We start from the raw sequence: 18,205 nt of genomic DNA, 5'->3' as shown, positions 1-18,205 counted from the left end.
ACAAATCCCTACTTAATATGAGTTAAGCCTGAAGCCTGCTAGTTCTGCCTGTAGACTGGTGTGCCCCATGAGACTCAAAGGTGACAGGAACAGGTTTTCTCCCTCCCCAACTTTGCTGTTGTTAGAATTTTCTTTATTAGCTACACTTTCAAAAGGGATATACGCTACACCTCCCCCTTTTTTTCTTCCCTTAGTCAGACTTTTTTTTGTGTGTGTGTGCGTTGAGTGTTATGCATGATATGTTGTATGTGGTAGTTGACTTCTCTCGTTTGTAGCTTGTATGGCCACTGTGGGCCCGGCGAACAGACATGAATATATTTTTCTCCAAGCTGAATGCTTGTTTGTTGCTGTGCTGTCAGTCCTGAAATTCTGTTATTTCAGCTAAGATACATCTGTTTCATTCTGGGCTATTTTTTTTATCATGTATACCCTTTGCTTTTTGGTATATTAAAAAAAAAAGAAAGAATTGATAAAGAAGAAATAGGAAAACAGGGGGACTGGCAGGATAACCAGGAATTTCACACAGAGAAAGCAATGCAAAGAGAGCAGGACGCTTTTAATACAAGTCCATGGAACAGCAGGCGCATATCAGGAATATCAAAAGTTGGTATAACATACGCTTTAATTTTTTAGGAATGTATCCATACATGACTATTCTTCTGTATTACAGTTTTAAAAATTTCCCCTTGGTATGTGTGTTGTACATCTATTACTAGCACCAAATAATTGTATGTAAATTGTTTTCAAGCAGTTACATACTTTTAAATAGTTTTCGTTTTAGTATCTGAATATTTTTCGTTAACATTCTTAACCTTTATGATTCGTTCACTTTAACAAATTGAAGAACCTCCCCCAAAGGTGCCAGAGATATCTTTGGCATACACTTTCCACTGGCAAAGAACCTCTAACCCAGAAGTCTGAATATAAATTCCAGATCACATTGACTGAATACTACTATTTGCAATGAACTTTCAGCTAAAAGTATATTAGAAAAAATGTTCAATAGCTAAAATCAAATTTCCTCTAAATGTGAATATTTCTATTATACATTTCAGAGCAAACCCAAACATAAACTTTATTGCACAATCTGTATCTTAAAAATTAAGTAGATTAACTTGGTAAATCTTTATCATATCCCTTGATAACTGTGCTTAATGCCGGAGGAATTAAACATTTTTTCCTAAGGTTAGGTACCGTTCCATTTACATTGATGTGCTACAAAATCATTGCATGCATGTTTTCAAAATTATTTCATAATATTCTGCGAGCACCACCCTTTCTCTGTCTTAAGCTTTCCAATTAACAAGGAAGACATTAACAATGAACTTTTATCATTTGCTCCATTTTGGTCTGTTAAATATTTAATTTTGTTATCAATTTTATGAGTGAAAAATACCTGATGATCATGTCATACATTCAGAGTTGTCCTGTTTCTTTTGCACACTTCCTGTGTTTTCTCAAGAACACTATTTATCCCTCCCAATTATTTTGCCTTGACATTTGTATTAAATTCATTTGAAATGCGGCAGTAAAATATTTGATCCCAAATAACTTTTGTAGAAAACAAATTCATAGTTAATTAGTATCCATGACTAAGACAACTATCTGACCATTATGTAAAGTACCCCTAACACGATATCACTATATTATGCTAATTATATTCCCATAAAATGTAAAACTATTATAAGTGAGATATTTAAGATTACATCACAGCTTTAAACTGTCCAGTGTCCAATGCTTGCTATTTTGACATATATTGATACAATTTATACCAAATCTACTGTCCATGATACTTTTTATATTTGCATTAAAATCCAAATTTTTAGGACACACTTTTGGGGTGTATCCCCCTATTCAAGGTCCAAATAGTACTAATACACAAAGTTTTAGCAGAATGTAAGTACGACAATTTCTGAGGTGCAAAAAAAGTTTTAAAAAAAGTTTTCAAGGGCATGTGCTCGTGTTGATGGTTTTGTTCTTATACCTTTTCATATGGAAGGAGTCTGTTAGTATTCTGAGATGTTTATATTCATCTTCTGGTTCAGAGTATATTTGGTGGTATATGGTGGTCTGGCTGTATACATTGGCCCATTTGATGTGCTGGAGGTTTAAGCTGGAACTATGGAGAAAGTTGCATTGTCAGTGGGTTTCCAGTATATTGAGGTGTGCAGCTTGTCATCCCTGATGGCTGCTGTAGTATGAAAAGGACTCCTCATCTGGGGACCCTGAAATGTCCCCATACTTAAATTTGTTCATCTTCCAGCACATATTGTAGATAGATAGTCAAACAAACCTATACTCCCACTAGAATATGAAGCTATTAAACGTTTTTAAAAAGCCAGGGTTTGGCACCTCCAGAGAAGATAAGTTTAGAAAAACCACAGGCTTTGGCATTTGTTTTGGAGGCCTTCACTTATCTATCCAAAGAGAATTCGATAAGACACTTGCTTTTTCCAGGACCATAAACTTTACTTGTCATAAGGAACTACAGTGCTTCAGTGCAGTAGAAATGAAATTAGATAAATAGGTCCATTTAGGATGTATGGACCTCCATATTGTGGACTATCCATTTCTCTGAAATCGTTTATATTTAGGACAGTCCATTTGGAAGTTTATTTCATTTCATTGAAGCCCAAGAATCTGCTTGTGACCGGTCCTCATGCAGGATCAGCAATATTTCTTTACCTTTTTTCATGTTTCCATGTTTAAGACAGAGACCCCTTAACCCATCTGTAACCCTTTCCTCCCTCAGGTTCTGCAAAATGAAGTCAGTGCAGAGTGAGATATAAAGGTGTCTTCTAACAGTCATGTTGGTGTTGTTTCTGACAAAGAGGGCACACTTCCTTGGAATCATAAAGACAGTATGGAGGATGTGGTGTACAGCCTGTGAGCACTATACCTGAACTGTAATTAAAGTTGATGTTGCTTACACTTGTAGAAATTACTTTAACTTGAAATATAGTGGTTCAAGCTGTGAAATTAAGAATTTCACTATCCCAACCTGTGTGACTTGTACACACCTTACTGATATATGTAAAAGGAACCTATGTTAACCAGGTAACAGATTCTGTCATGCGACTATGCTCTGATATAGTCCACCATCTTTGTTCAGGGCAACAGTGCTGTTCTAAAACAAAAGTTTTCTTTACCTGCTAGAACAGTTACATTTGCCAGGTATTATGCATACTGATGTACAACAGATACACTGTATGCCGCCTGAGCAATCATCAGTGAACAGTCAATTTTGTATCCAATAGTAACTCTGAAACCATGTGGAATCTTACTGAAAATACAATTCATATCTGGTCTTTATTTGGATTGCAGCTTCACCTGACAAAAGGTATAGAACTCCCCTCATTACCCTTCTCTGGTGGGTAAGGTAAGAACTGACCCCTCATTGAAAAGCTGAGGATTCTGTGAGCATGGTAACAAAGTCTAATCAACATCGAACTCTACAAAAGAAATCATGCATGTAAACAAATGAATGTAGCAACTGGTATTACAATTGTATTAGCCAACAAACATATTCAATTCTAAAGACTACCTATAAATATCCTGAAATCTATTCTTTTTTTAATCAAGCAAACGTTTATTGAAAGGAACAGATATGCAGCCACATCTCACATTCAACAACAAAAAACCATGAGACAAATACACAAACGAGTAAAGCATTATACAGATTATAGAGCCTTTGCCACAGGCAAGGAAAGGAGGACCAGCATAAGAACAACCAACATAATAAATTTACAAAAAGTAATTATTCCACCTGCTCCTTGTCAAAAGTAGATGTAGAGTCAAGCCATCTATCCCAAACTTTGTGATACTTAGCAGGGTATCCTCTATGCATATAAATGACCATCTTATATGGTAAAGTACTATTTGGCTATCCACTGTGAAAATGTAGGCGTCAGTGGCTGCAACCACATACAGGCAAGCAGAAGTCTAGCCACAAATAGCATCTCATGCAAAAAAAAGTCTGAAATTTGTCAGTTTCTGAGCAAGGAAGACGTCCAAGCAGATACTGTTAGGGCACAGGGTAAGGGGAGAACCCATCTTGTCATGAAGGAACCGGATCACCTGGGACCAGTAGCCCTGAGACAATTAGAATTGAATTATAAAACAGAGTTACCAAACTGAGACCGCAGAGCATGATGGAGCTGGAGATAGCAAAAAAACAAAAAATTAGGGAGATCATATTCCCCCTTGAGGTCTTGAAAAGATTTGAGTCCCGCACTGGTGAACACCTGGGAAACATACAAAATCTCCCTGCGGATCCATACGCTATAATCAGGGTGTGTGCGCAATTCGGGAAGATCCGGGTTATGACACAAAGGGGTATGGGAATGGATGTATGAAGCTGCAACCTTCCAGAGGCCAGGGACCAAATCTTACAGTGATGATACAACAATCCCCTCCGGCCCCCCACAGCCACGAGATCCAGTAATAATTGAAAGGGATGAACAACCCAGGAGAAAGCCGGGGTGCACACCAGTGCAAGGTATCTATTACTATCCCCCTTGTCCAAATGGAAAAAATTAGATAATTGGGCTGCCAAGTAATAAAGATTTATATCCAGGAGTGTGGTACCTCCCAGATGACTGGGATTTTTAAGAGCGCGCCGGACAATTTATGAAGGGTATTACCCCAAAACAAAAGAGTTAAGCAGAGAGTCAAGGGACTTAAATACTCGCAGAGGCAAATATATAGGTGCGTGCCAAAGAATATAAAGAAGTTTAGGAAGAAGCACCATCTTAATCAAATTAACCCATCCCATATCCCCTAAAGAAAGACAGGACCAGGCCTGCAATCTAGACTTTAGCATAGGATAAAGGGGTTCTAAGTTAAATCAGGAAAAATCGGTAGCGTCACGAGAGACCACAATCCTGAAATAAGTAATATTACTGACCCTAACCAAAGGAAAACTAGCCTGTTCCTTAGTAGGAGCACCTAAATCTAAAGGGAGATTCTGAGATTTCCACCAATTTATACAAAGCCCTGAAAACCGGCCAAAATCCTCAATAAATGCAAGAGCAGCTCCAAGCGAAGGGCCTGTATCCTCCAGATACAAAAGCATGTCGTCAGCATAGAGACTCCCCATCTCGGTCAGTAGACTGGAACGCAAACCGTGAATATCAAGATGTAGTCAAATGACTATGACCAAGGGCTCCACTGCCAATGCATACAATAGGGGAGATAGAAGGCGACCCTGGGGTCAGTAATATTACTGACCTTAACCAAAGGAAGACTAGCCTGTTCCTTAGTAGGGGCACCTAAATCTAAAGGGAGAATCTGAGATTTCCCCCAATTCATACAAATCCCTGAAAACCAGCAAAAATCCTCAATAAGCGCAAGATCAGCTCCAAGCGAAGGGCCCGCATACTCCAGATACAAAAGCATATCGTCAGCATAGAGACTCACCATCTCGGTCAGTAGACCAGAACACAAACCATGGATATCAGAATGTAGTCGAATGGCTATGACCAAGGGCTCCACTGCCAATGCATACAATAGGGGAGATAGGGGTGACCCTGACGCATGCCCCGAGAAAGGGGAAAGGAGTCCGACACCCGACCGCCCACCAGGACCCTAGCCGTAGGAGCGTAATAAAGTAGTCTAAGCCATTTAAGGAACTTGGGCCCAAAACCAAAGTTGCATAAACATTCTCATAAATACCCCCACTCCACAGAGTCAAAAGCCTTGGCTGCATCTAGGCAGACCACAACCCTAGAGCCCGTATTAGTATGGGTGTCTTGCAGATTCATGAAAAGCCTCCGGAGATTGAATGCCATATTCTTAGCTGGCATAAACCCAACCTGATCCGGATTAATTAAATCTACTATGACTTTATTTAAACGCAAGGCCAGAGCCTTAGCCAAAATCTTAATATCCAATTGCAGGAGAGAAATGGGGCAACACAACTCAGGGAGTGAGGGGTCCTTCCCGGGTTTAGGGATAAGAACAATTAAAGCTTCGCACATAGACTGGAGAAGAGTGGCAGACTGAAATGTATTCTTGGAGGAGAAAATTATTTATTTATCAGAACATTTTAATTTTTTTTAAACTATTTATTTTGCTTCTGGTTCCCCAAAAAATTAAATTAAAAATGCTAACAACAATATACAAAAGCTATTCACACGCCCCAAGTTACATCACCAATCTCTAGATCTCTTGTCTCCTCCTCCCATGCTTGTCTCCAGGACTTCTCCAGAGCCTCTTCCATCATCTGGAAATCTCTACCTTAATCTGTCAGGCTTTCTCCTACTCCAGCCACCTTTGGACAATCCCTGAAATCTCATCACTTCATGGAAGCCTATCATGCCTCTAATTAACAACTGAATTTTTAACTCTTTCATCATCTCATTCCCCACAGGTATTACATTTTGTACCACTTGTCACACCCTTTAGATTGCACTGTAAGTGTTTATGAACAGGGCCCTCTTAACCCTTTAGATTTATATTCTAAAGCAATGTGCAAACTGTTGGTTTGTCCTGTATAATAATAATATTAATTGGTCTTTAGGTTGCAGTCTGTCATTTTAAAGCTTATAAATATAAACCAGAATGGTAAGTGTGCTCACATGGGAACTTTGTGAATTTACAGACTCAGCATGACAACTCAGGTTCAAGGGTTGTGGCCTCCTTGGATACTAAGAAGGTTGTGTCCTGGGTGTGGTTGCTATAATCAGATTCTGTTGTGTGTACACATATCAATGGTAGTATTTATGGCCCATTTTCTATATTTAGGGGGACCTCACAGGGGTGCCCCCTATCACCCGTTGTGTTCGCACTGGCCATTGAGCCATTGGCTGCAAAACTACAAGAGGGTGATAGAGTAAGAGGTTTGCATATGGGCTAGTTGGAAGAATGTGTCTCTCTCTATGAGGATAACATGTTGTTGTACCTGCAGGACCCTGGCCCCTCCTCATTTGCTGCCTTCTCGGTGATTCAGGAATTTGGGGATTTTTCCAGCTTTCATATTAATTGTTCTAAACCTTCCCTATTCCCTATTGATAATATACTTGCTGCTCAGAGGCCATGCCCTATACCATTAACTATCTCTTTCCAGTACTTGGAGGTGATGGTAAAAGTACAGGTTTCTAAATGCACTCATAATAATTTGATCCCACTTATAGAGGCATTTAAGTACAAAGTTCATCAATGGCAGGCTTTACCTCACACTCTGATGAGGCAAATTAATTTCAAATTATTTTCCTCCCCAAATTTATATCTATACTGTCCAATTTTCCTATGTTTATTCCCAAACGCATTTTCCAAGCCGTTGATTTGGTACTGACAACTTTTCTGTGGGGTTCTCATGCCCACAGACTGTCTTTGGCCTCTCTGAAATTACCACTAGACTCACTGCATTTTTCCCCCCAAATACCAAGTGCATGTGTAGGCAGCGTTGGCCACCTTCTATGAAGCATTGACTAATTTACTCTATAGGAAAATCTTTAATTTATGTTCCCGTATTATATTGGATGTATCCCTCCTTAGATCTCCCAACAATCCCCTATGGTTTAATCCCTCTTTGGTGGAAATTTATAAATTGGAAGGTGGGGTATCGTGGGCCCAATTTGGAATTAAATATACCCACTTGTTATTTTCAGGTTTGTACATTTGAACAATTTTGTAGGGAATACGGGATTCCACAGACATGTCATTTTAAATACTTTCAGCTATGTCATGCTGTGACATCTCAGTTTGGGGGAGATTAAGTTAATTTGGCAAATACTAAATTGGAAGCCCTTTTACTAGATCATGCTAAATTGACCTCTAGATACTATACGGCTGTGGCCTTGTATTTCCCAGTTAGTTGGGAGAGCTAGGGACCATTGGTCTACCCTTGTGCTGGATTTGTCCGACGAGCAATGGAGTGAGGTTCTTTATACTTATTTACCTACAGTTTTAGCCTCTACAGACAGAATGATTCAGCTACGTTATTTACATCAGGCGTATTATGCCCTGTTACATTATACCCTGGTACGTTTATGTAGCATGCATAAGAGGGATTCTGCATTATGCCAAAAATATAGGTTGATTGAAGGCTCTTTTCTCCATATGGTTTGGGAATTCCCTAAGTTGTGGCCTTTATGGTCTCAGGTGACGGGAGTTATAGCGGATAATTTTGGCCTCCCTAACATATGTAACCCCATATGTCTCTTGGGAGTTATTGAGGACAAAGAGATGGGTAGCGCAACTAAATTATTTCTCAGACTCCTCTTCTTCTATGTCCATAAGCTTATTGCTAGAAGGTGAATTTATGATGAGTCTCTAACCTTGGTAATGTGGAAGTGGTAGGTTAACTCCGCCCTTCCACTTTATACGATGATATATGAAGCCCGAGGTTGTCCAAAAAAAATTTACAAAGGTTTGGTTTCAATGGGAAGACTCCTTAGCAACTCTGAAGGGGGAAGTAAGTGACTGAATCACCCTGAAGAGGGAAGGCGGGAGTGAAAGAGTTTTTTTGTGGAACACCAGTTAGATAGGAATACACACTCTGAGGACCTTTATATAGTTTCTATATAACTTCTCATATACTCTTGGTTTAGTAGAGGTTAACATTTAAAAGTGTTTTGCTAGACTGAAATGCATTCATAAATTCTGGGCTCTTCTTTGAGTGTTAAATGATGCCTGATCCTGTGTTTATTAAGAAATGTATTACCAAATTACTTTTTGTAATCTGGATTTTATGGCTCTAGAATTGTATCAGAATCTGTATGACAAGTGTTCTTTTGTTGTCTGGCAACAATAAAAAAATTTCCAAAGAAAAAAATAACAATAATATTAATGATAAAATGTAATGTTTTCTTTTTTCCAGCTGCTTCATTCGTTGAAAATAAAAATCTGTGTTAAGGAACAGGGACCGCATGCCCAGTATTAAAACTCAAACACAGAGATCTTTAAAATAAAATGCAATAGATATAACAAGGTCCGTTTATAAAATCAAGTATTCATACAACAGTCACAAATAATCCCCTTAATGTGTCTAATAGTTTTTTTCTATGACTGTCAGCTCCATATAGTGGTCATAATATTTAATTTTCTTGATTGAGGTATTTAAGGAAAATACTGCACTATGACCACCAGATGCAGCTGACAATCACAGGAAATAAACATATTAGGCAAATTACAGGTATTATCTGTTATGGTTGCATGAATGCTTGAGACATTCGCACTGATTTTTTTATTTAAATAGACCCCAAAGTGGTGATGGCTTCCAATATATGCTGTAAAATACATATTTAAATTTGTACTTTTTTAGGTAGCAAAACAAGCGGTACAGCTGTAATTATTAATACTAAAAAACAAAGAAACGTTTTGCACATATGTAAAAACATAGTATAGCATTAACATTTAGCAGTCATGAGTTTAAAGTACAAATAAAGGCAAAGCATTTTTTTTTTGATAGAATGGAGATGTATTAGAACCCCTGTCAGTTTTTTTGCTTTCTGTGCCTCCATTAGGGAGATTCGCCCTCTCTATTTGTCCTGTTTACCATTACCATTGAAAGTGGAAGTAAAAAAATCCCAAAATTTGGGTTGTCCCCAGAACAATAATATAGGAAAAAGCTTTGAAAGGGAACACTAGTTCTGGTGACCTGGGGGCCCCCTAGGAATTCCTTTAATTTGCAGGGATTACTTCTCACTTCCTGCTTTGACTATGCAACAGGAAGTGAAGGGAAATCTCCCCAATGTTATACAGATGGCATGTTACAACACTCCCTTACTCTATCCAAAATTGAAAAAAAGTTTTGCCCATAGTTCTACTTTAACAGTTGAAGTGCACCCTATGACTGATATGACTGGGCACTCACAATGTAATGAAAAACCTCTGATTGATCACATGCACAGAACTAAACATATGTTGTACTTAGCATATTTACACCATGAAAACTCAGGTTTAATAACCTTCAGTAGCACAGCTATTTGTTCTTCCTTAGCAATTAAATAATATATATATGGTCCACAAAATTACAATATGTTGATTTAATATTACAACATCATAATTTTACTTGTTCATGTATATATTTTTTGGCGTAAAACTTTCTGGATCATAAGCTCCTTGTGTGTCATAAAGCCCTGCTATTCCTCTAGCCAAAACATAACCCAGTACCAGTGCTGGAACATACCAAGAGTATTAGTGTACACACAATGAAATATTACAAATATTTCAGTGATAAACCAAAATGAAGAAAGCCACTACTCACCTGCACTTGATCTTCCAAGGAAGGTTCCTTTTTGTCTTCTATCCTTTGTCTTCTTTCAGAAAAGTGCTGTCCCTAGAAAAACTTTTGCACAAAAGGGTTTAAGGTGTGACAATGCAACTGCTAGATCGGGAACTAGCATAACAGTCACAATTTATGATGGACCTATAACTAAAAAGGCAACTAGCTCTATCCGGACTACATTCACCCTTACACAGTTTAATCACCTATGTTAAGCCAAAGACCCCATCCCACACATGATTTCTGTTTTATATAAATTGCTTAACCCAACTGTCACCATCGTAAAACCAACGCACATTAGGGAATGGGAGCATGATCTCCAGTGAAAGTTCACTGAGGTGCAGTTTCAACATTTGTACTAGCTGACTCACTCTAGCTGACTCACTCTAGATCTATAGATTCTAAAACACAAGAGAATAACTACAAACTATTGACTAGGTGCTACCATGTGACCTGGACTCTTGTTTGGATCGACTTCTGTCTGCTGTTGGAGGGTATGCGGTCAGCAAAGTACATTTTTCCACATATGACAGGAATGCCCTGTGATCAACGCAATACTGAAGCCCAGATCACAGAGATCCTGGGCATTGTTTTCCCCTTTTCTCCATTACAGTTTTTTGCTTCACGTACCCACTTCATTTAGCCACCATAAACACAGCATTCTTCCTCACTTGCTCAACATAGCCAAAGACTCATATGATCTATTGGAAAAGCACACATGTTCCTAGTTGTGCAGACTGGATTGGGAAGGTGAAAAGATAATCAAGCCCTAGGAGTGGATCGCCACATGCAGGGGGGCAAACATGCAATCTGGGCTGCTTGGAGGCACTATACCTCTGGGTCCAATGTTGTTTCTTCCAGTTTAGATGTTGCCCTGCTTGCTTTTGTGGACCCCAAGATCAGAAAGCCTACTCAGTTTCCCCGATGAGCCTACATTTCCCCCCTCTCTCTTTTATATATATATATATATATATATATATATATATATATATATAAATAACTCTACACTCATATACTTGTGGAATTGTGGTGCAAGCAGATGTTGTTGTTGGCTGGATTTGTGCCCACTTTTGTTATCTTACATTTTTGTAGATTGTCTAAAGTGACGTTTTGGGGAATTACTTGAATATGAAGTGTGGCTGGATCTTATTGTAGGACTAGCTACTTCAGATCACTCCACTCATCCTCAACACCTGCATTCTGTGTGGTGCAGCAATCACTGTAGCCAGACCTGTGCAAGTTGAGTCATCTCCACCTCCACCACATTTTACTAGGTCCTCGTCGCCAGGACAGAGTGGTCATCAACAAGTATGTCTGGTGGGGCTGTCTAGCTTTATGGTTGAGCACATTGTGATCTCTTCTAGTGAGCCCATTTGTAAGCATCCTGGGCTACGTTTTTTCTATTAAATGAGGTAATTTTCCTCTTTTTCAATTCTAACTGTAGGCTTGGGGTGTATCAGGCAATTACTACTGACCAGCCATTCAAGATCTTTTTTTCCTATCATTTGAAAGTTCAGAAAACAAGTAGAAAATAATAAAGAAGTATGCGCACCTAACCACTTCACATCCACTGTGTTCCCTTATCCCCATCAATAGAATAAAAGCCAGACATGCCCAAACATGTAATTTAAAGGTGGTGTTTTTCCAAGGGACCAAACAAACAAAAAATCAGTGCCACTACCCCCCCCCCCCCCCACTCACACACACACGCAGTCTGCATATACATTAAAACCAGTGCTCAGTCTAAGGTTTCTTAGGCCTCACAATCGCATAGTCCAGTGAGCACTGTGGTAGTTCATTGATTTTTCCTGCCAGTGTGAAACTGCCTGCTCGTATGATGTACGCTGTACGGGCAGACAGATTACACTGACAGTCTGCAGGAGTCCTGCATTACACCCATGATCTGTTGATGGCTGGTGCAATGCTTTCCGGGCTCCTAAAGAAAACCTGCAAAACATTGTGCATTTATGTTTTTTTCTAAAGGTGAACTTATGCGCTTGTACTGAATACCCAAGTGTTCCCGTGTGCGAGGGTAACCTGAAGAAATATTTTTTTTTTTGCCTATTGGGGCCGGGGTCTCATTTACTCACTCAGCAGATGTACTTCTACTGAGCACTAAGACAGCCCGACACTCCTCTTTCCTGATGAGCACCCAATTTGTACTCATCACACTGCAAGGACTCTCCCCTCCCCTGCTAATCCCCAGGTGCAGTGCTGGAGACAGGCAGGGAGGTAAGTAGGAGATAAACAGCTCAATGTTAAAAACATTAAACGTTTGTTGCCATAAAGCCCCTTTCATTTTTAAGAGTCCTAGACATTCCTAAAAGCACTTCATATTTAATTACGGTTTTGGTTCAAATATTTTTTTATTTATCAGGACAAGTAGATTGTCATGAGGGACAAGAAGATTGGGACCATGATTTAGTCCCTTGGATACGCAATTTTTTTTTTAAATTTCCACACCCCTGGGAATGCACCAGCAAATTATACAGTACCTTTATTTATGATGTTACGGGAGATACAGCCAGTGAAAGTCAAGTCAATCAAAAATGTTACAAATCAATTACATTGGAGTTGGTTAAAAAATATGAAAAAGAATTTGACTACATTCTCCATTATGTTCTGCCTTGTTAAGGATACCTGGGAATTTCCATGAGTTCCATGCCTCCCATATTCGAACATTCTATTCTCTACCCACAAAAATGTATTTTAAAAAACCCTGGGGAGCTATTGTTTCTGGAATATGATCCATATCAGAAAAAGACAGTAAGTTTGTATATTTATATCTTATAGCACGTCTTAAAGTTGCCTTCATTCCTGGAACAAGACCAGTCTGGCCCGTTAATTAATTTGTTCTTAACATAATATTTTTTCAGGTACTCACTTCCTCCAGATGCAGGGAATAGCAATGGGGACTTCCTGTGCCCCATCATATGCAAACCCGTACCTTGGAGGTGGATAAGAAATTAGTTTTCCGACAAGGCCCTCTCAATGTATCTCTGTCACAGATACATTGATGATGTTCTGATCATGTCGACTGGCACCAGGACACAGTTGGATTTATCTATGTAGGCACTTACCACGAATACATTGTAAGTTTGCCATGCATTGTAGTGATCAGAAGATGTCATTTATGGACATACAGCATTATGAGACTCTCTGCACTACACAGTAAAGAAAGACCACTGTGTGGAACACTATTTTACATACAAATAATATACACCCACCTCAGAGTATATAGCCATTATATCAGAGCGCAATTGCACCATAAATGAGGATTCTGAAGTGGAGGCTAAATTACTTCAAGATAGATTTTTGGCCAGGGGATCTAGCTAAACAGATCTACCAGAGAGTCAAATGTCAGGACTGTTCCAAATTGGTATTTGAAAGATGTCTCAAAAAGACTGCCAATACTAAGTTGATAATGACTTATTCCAAACAAAGTCAGATTACACAGGTGATACACAAACACTGTAGACAAGATATGACAATTCAAGACAGACTTACATCCAGCCATTACATGGGCAACCCCTGTACACAAAAGGGCACTTTTAAATGCCAACAATGTCCATGGCTGTTAGAATGTACCATTTGATTACTGAACCATGAAATATTTCACCCACACCACAATGCACATTGTGGGACTGTGAGCATTAATTACCTAATTTTATGCACCTGCTGTGATTTTTACCTTGAAAAATGAACAGACCTTTCAGATGCGGGATATAAGATCATGTATATCTTTCCAGCAATGGTAAAATGACTACCCTGATCAGTTGTAACATTGAATTGAGACACAACGTTTATGTCTGGTGTCTAACATTCCTAGCATTAGATAGGATCCATTCGAACCTGAGAGGGGGATTTCAAGAAAGCTGTTCACCAGCATGAGACACATTGGGCACAACATTTGCATGTGACACAAATTTCAGGTTTAAATTAGGTCAATAGCTTTTAAGGATCTGTTTTGATTATACCATTAAGTTGCCTTGGTGGATGTTTTTTAGGTTTATTTACTTACACATTTACAGATTAGCTTGCAGTCGAATATACCTAGCACAGTACACACAACCAGTCAATTTAGATGAAAGCCTATTCTCCTACCAAAATGGTTTAAAGAATAAAATGAAAAAAGAAGCACCAGCAAAAACGCACACACAAACTTCAGAAAGAAAATAAAAACTCCATGAATATAGTTTACACTACCATGGACCGCAAGACAAAAATGCTAACTGCATAGCAAAGTAGGTCATCTAATGCTTTCTGGGGTACGTTGGATGGTTTTCCTTAGCAGGTGGTCTCAGACCAGTAGGAGGCTGAATAGCAGCTGGGAGCAATAGTCAGAGTGTCAAATTTGGCTTGGGGCTGAGAGGCTCTGCAGATCCTCTCTAAAATTATTGGGCTGGGGTGAGGAGCTGGTCTGCACTCTCAAGGGATCCTGGCCAATCCCCAACCAGGAGGCTTGGCATGGGGCCAGGACAGCCCTTAAGAGTGGTGGAGCCTGCTCGGTAGCAGGAGAGTTTGGGTGGAAGATGGAGTGAGCAGGGTAGTGTTTGGAGCCTGGGAGGGGGTCCAGGAGAAGGGCCTACCTACAGGTGGAGGAGCTGGAAGGGAGGATCCAGTGGGAAACCTGACTAGCCCCCACCTGAGAATGCTGATCCTAAAAGGCATATTCTGGGTCCTGTTGACCATTGCCCAGGGATTCTCTCAGACAGCTGGGTGAAGAGGAGATTTTTTCTGGGGTCTGAGGAGGCTGAATAGCTCTCCAAGAAGAGGAAACCCTTCTTGGCACTTGTAGATAGTTTCAGGAAATGGTCCTCAGTTTATCAGTTCCCTTGGCATCCCGTGTATCCCTTTTCCCCTTTATAACTTTCAATCCCCTATTAAAATCCAAAAAAACAAGTTCAAGGACTGATTACTGTCTCTGGAGTGCAAGGCTGGAAGGAAAAGTGTGTTGCCTGACCCAAATCACTAGAGACTCCTAAGGGGATAGTGCTACATAAGCAAGCTGCCAGCAGGTTTCAGAAGGCTTTCAACAAGCTTCAAGAAGTTTTGAAGCTTGTTAGCAGCTTGCTTGAAGTGGCAATCAGCACTCTCATTAGGTTCTGTGTTCAATATTTACAAACTGGAGCTCATTGGTACTTTAAAAATGTCAACAAACCTTGCTGAAAGCACTGCAAATGATTTGTCAAATCTTGCTGCTCATACTGCTCTTATACAATCTGAGGCCTGTATGAAACAGCCTTAAAAGCAATGGAAAGCAGACAGTACAGTCCAATCAGAGGGGTCCCATATCTATTACACAGCTCTTAGCTCAAAATTTAAAAACTACAAATTGTGGTCTATGCAAAATCAATGAAAGTTAACAAAAACAGCAAACCTCCACCACTTCTGAACTGCAATACATTTGAAGAGCACTTTAAGAACAAATGTCTTGTCCAATGCCATAAATGTGCTGTCTAATCTAGGTTACTTTTGCATAAATTTAAGTAATAATGATTTGATACATTAAACGGACATGCCCAAAAATAAATTCATACTCTTGGAAGAGTGGTGTGACATGCATTCACAACTTGCCTTCTATAACAGGCACTACCACTGCCTGATGGGTTTATAAACATGAACATTCTACTTAGCCAAGATGAGTTGGAAGATGCTGCCATTACCATTAAATGTCATGGAGTAACAATACTGACCATGATAAGTTTTCTCTCTTGACTGTCAGGTTGTTCCTCAGACAGTGGTTAGCCAATGGGCAAGAACCTACCACAGACAACCGGAGAACCACCTAAAAGGATGACTATCATGTAATGTCTATGCATTAGGTTCTGGTTGGACAATAGAAGATTACATTTTTTATCTCCATTCGCATGTAGCTGTCATCTCTAATATTCAAAATTAAACCACAATTTGCCTTATAAACCCAAGTTGTAGTGATGTACTGTAGATGTAGTGGTATATGTCTCCATTAATTGGGAGCTCATGCCAAAATATATTTGTAGGTTTGATAGAAAAGGGAAGGGTTAAAACAACTGTCTCTTTGGGAGATTACAACAACCACTGTAAAATCTGTAAAGGATTCCCCCTACTTTCTGTCACAGTGAGCATTGCCAACAATACTCATCAGAACAGTCGTTAGATTGGATTCCCCAAACTCTAAAGGAGAGATTTACTAAATCTGGTGCAGATGGAATCTGGTGCAGCTGTGCAGAGTAACCAATCAGCTTCCAGGTTTTATTGTCAAAGCCTAATTGAACAAATTGAAGTTAGAAGCTGATTGGTTACTATACACAGCTGCCTCAGATTCTGTGTGCATTAATTTTAGTAATCGTCCCTTAAATTTTCCTATTCTTTTCAAAACTAGAATAGGTTTGATCTGGAGTTCTACTTTAAATAAACTTTTGTAAACATAAAGATCATTATTTGCAATGGGTAATGTGTTAAATCATACATTTTTCATCTTCTCAATTTTTAGCATAATTAATAAAGTTGCAAACAGTATAACTTTGGTAATATGACACATACAGGTAATTGCTTTCCTAATAGTAATGACAAACAGACAGTACAGTACAGTCAGAGGGGTCCCACATAGTTCTTGGCACAGAATGTAAGAACTACAGCTTGTGGTCTGTGCAAAAAAAAACCCAGTTAACTAATTTGCCATACAAAAACAGCACAATGCATTTTTACATTTATAGGAAACACTGCACAAAACCTTCTGAAAATGTTATATCTGGTAGCAAAAAGGCTTCCGGAAACCTCTTTTCATCAGGTTCTTCCAGAAAGGAAACGGAACTCAATCCCTAGTAATAAACTCCTTCTATTATCACCATCTCATTCATTTCTATACCCTCCTACTCACTGTAGGCATTGAATGACAAGTAGCAATTACATACTTGTAGTCCTTGAAATTGTATCTATGTTGCACCTGTCCATGAAGTGTGTAATTGAGAAATATGTATGGGATGCATTAATAAACCTATAGCCTGCAAAACATAATCATACGGTAGGGACAGTCCAGTACTACTTCCCAGTGTTAACTATTTTGGACATACCACCTACCAAAGTGTCTTTAGTGCTTCACAAAGCATCATCATGTGTTCACTGTATTAGACAGACATGTTCACATAAGAAAGCTGCCATGCAACCCAGCAATAGTCTGCTACCAGCAATTGATTTAACTTCTATTCATATTTCCCCATGAAATACTTACTTGATTTATAGGCAGAATATGAGTTGTTTGTTTTTTCAGGCAGGGCTGCCAGCTGTTCTCTTTGAAAATGAAGAAGTTTTATACCCCACAAATGTCATGAGCTTGTCTTTCCCTAGGTTTTCCTCTGCTTGCTCTGCAAAGTTTTCTCTTCCTCTACTTCTTTTTAAGTATTACAGTCAGATAGCCATATACATCTAGTTATACATGTGACTCGTGTGTGCCATCTACTGGAAATACAGAATTATTCTGCATAAGCAGCATTAAAATGATTTTGCAGACTGAATTATTTTCTGCTTTCCAGTATTTTATGAATCCCATGGCACTGTCAGCTATGCTTTGCATCTCTTAATTTGTGAAGGCTATAATTAGTTTGTAAGGAAAACAACTGCTTCTCTTCTTTTGTATTAAAGACCACCTTAAATCAGTGCTGCACACTTTCACTTTCTCTTTTGCACTGGTTTGTTGCTTTTGAAACTTTTCTGTGTTCATCTTTTTTAGTAATAGTAACAGAAGTCACAGAGTACTTTTTACAGGGGACTGAAATTCCATCTTTCCTAAAAACAAAAAGGTACCCTCTATGTCCCTGGTGCCCAACCTGTCGCCCAGTGGCCACATGCTGCCCTTTGGCACATTTGTGCGGCCTTTGGAACCCTTCTGATACTAATCTGTGTTTCCTTTTTTACCTGTTATAGCAGTGATCTCTAGCAATCTCAGGTAATGTCTCCAGTCTCCAACTCTTTTGAAGCATGTCCGCAGTCTCCAAC

General features: G+C 39.1%; 1 protein-coding gene across 1 annotated transcript in view; it reads right to left on the bottom strand.

The window, feature by feature from the left end:
• COL21A1 (collagen type XXI alpha 1 chain) overlaps positions 1-17,587 on the bottom strand; it is a 276,488-nt gene extending 258,901 nt beyond the window's left edge. The window contains exon 1 of the mRNA XM_089694136.1: positions 17,442-17,587. The gene's annotated coding sequence lies outside the window, so the exon portion shown is untranslated. The remainder of the gene's footprint in view (positions 1-17,441) is intronic.
• Positions 17,588-18,205: the final 618 nt, after the last annotated feature.

Source organism: Staurois parvus, unplaced genomic scaffold (assembly GCF_062004578.1).
Source record: "Staurois parvus isolate SC_StPar_1 unplaced genomic scaffold, SC_StPar_1.0 ptg000652l, whole genome shotgun sequence".
Taxonomy (NCBI): domain Eukaryota; kingdom Metazoa; phylum Chordata; class Amphibia; order Anura; family Ranidae; genus Staurois; species Staurois parvus.
This window is presented reverse-complemented; position numbering and strand designations above follow the sequence as displayed.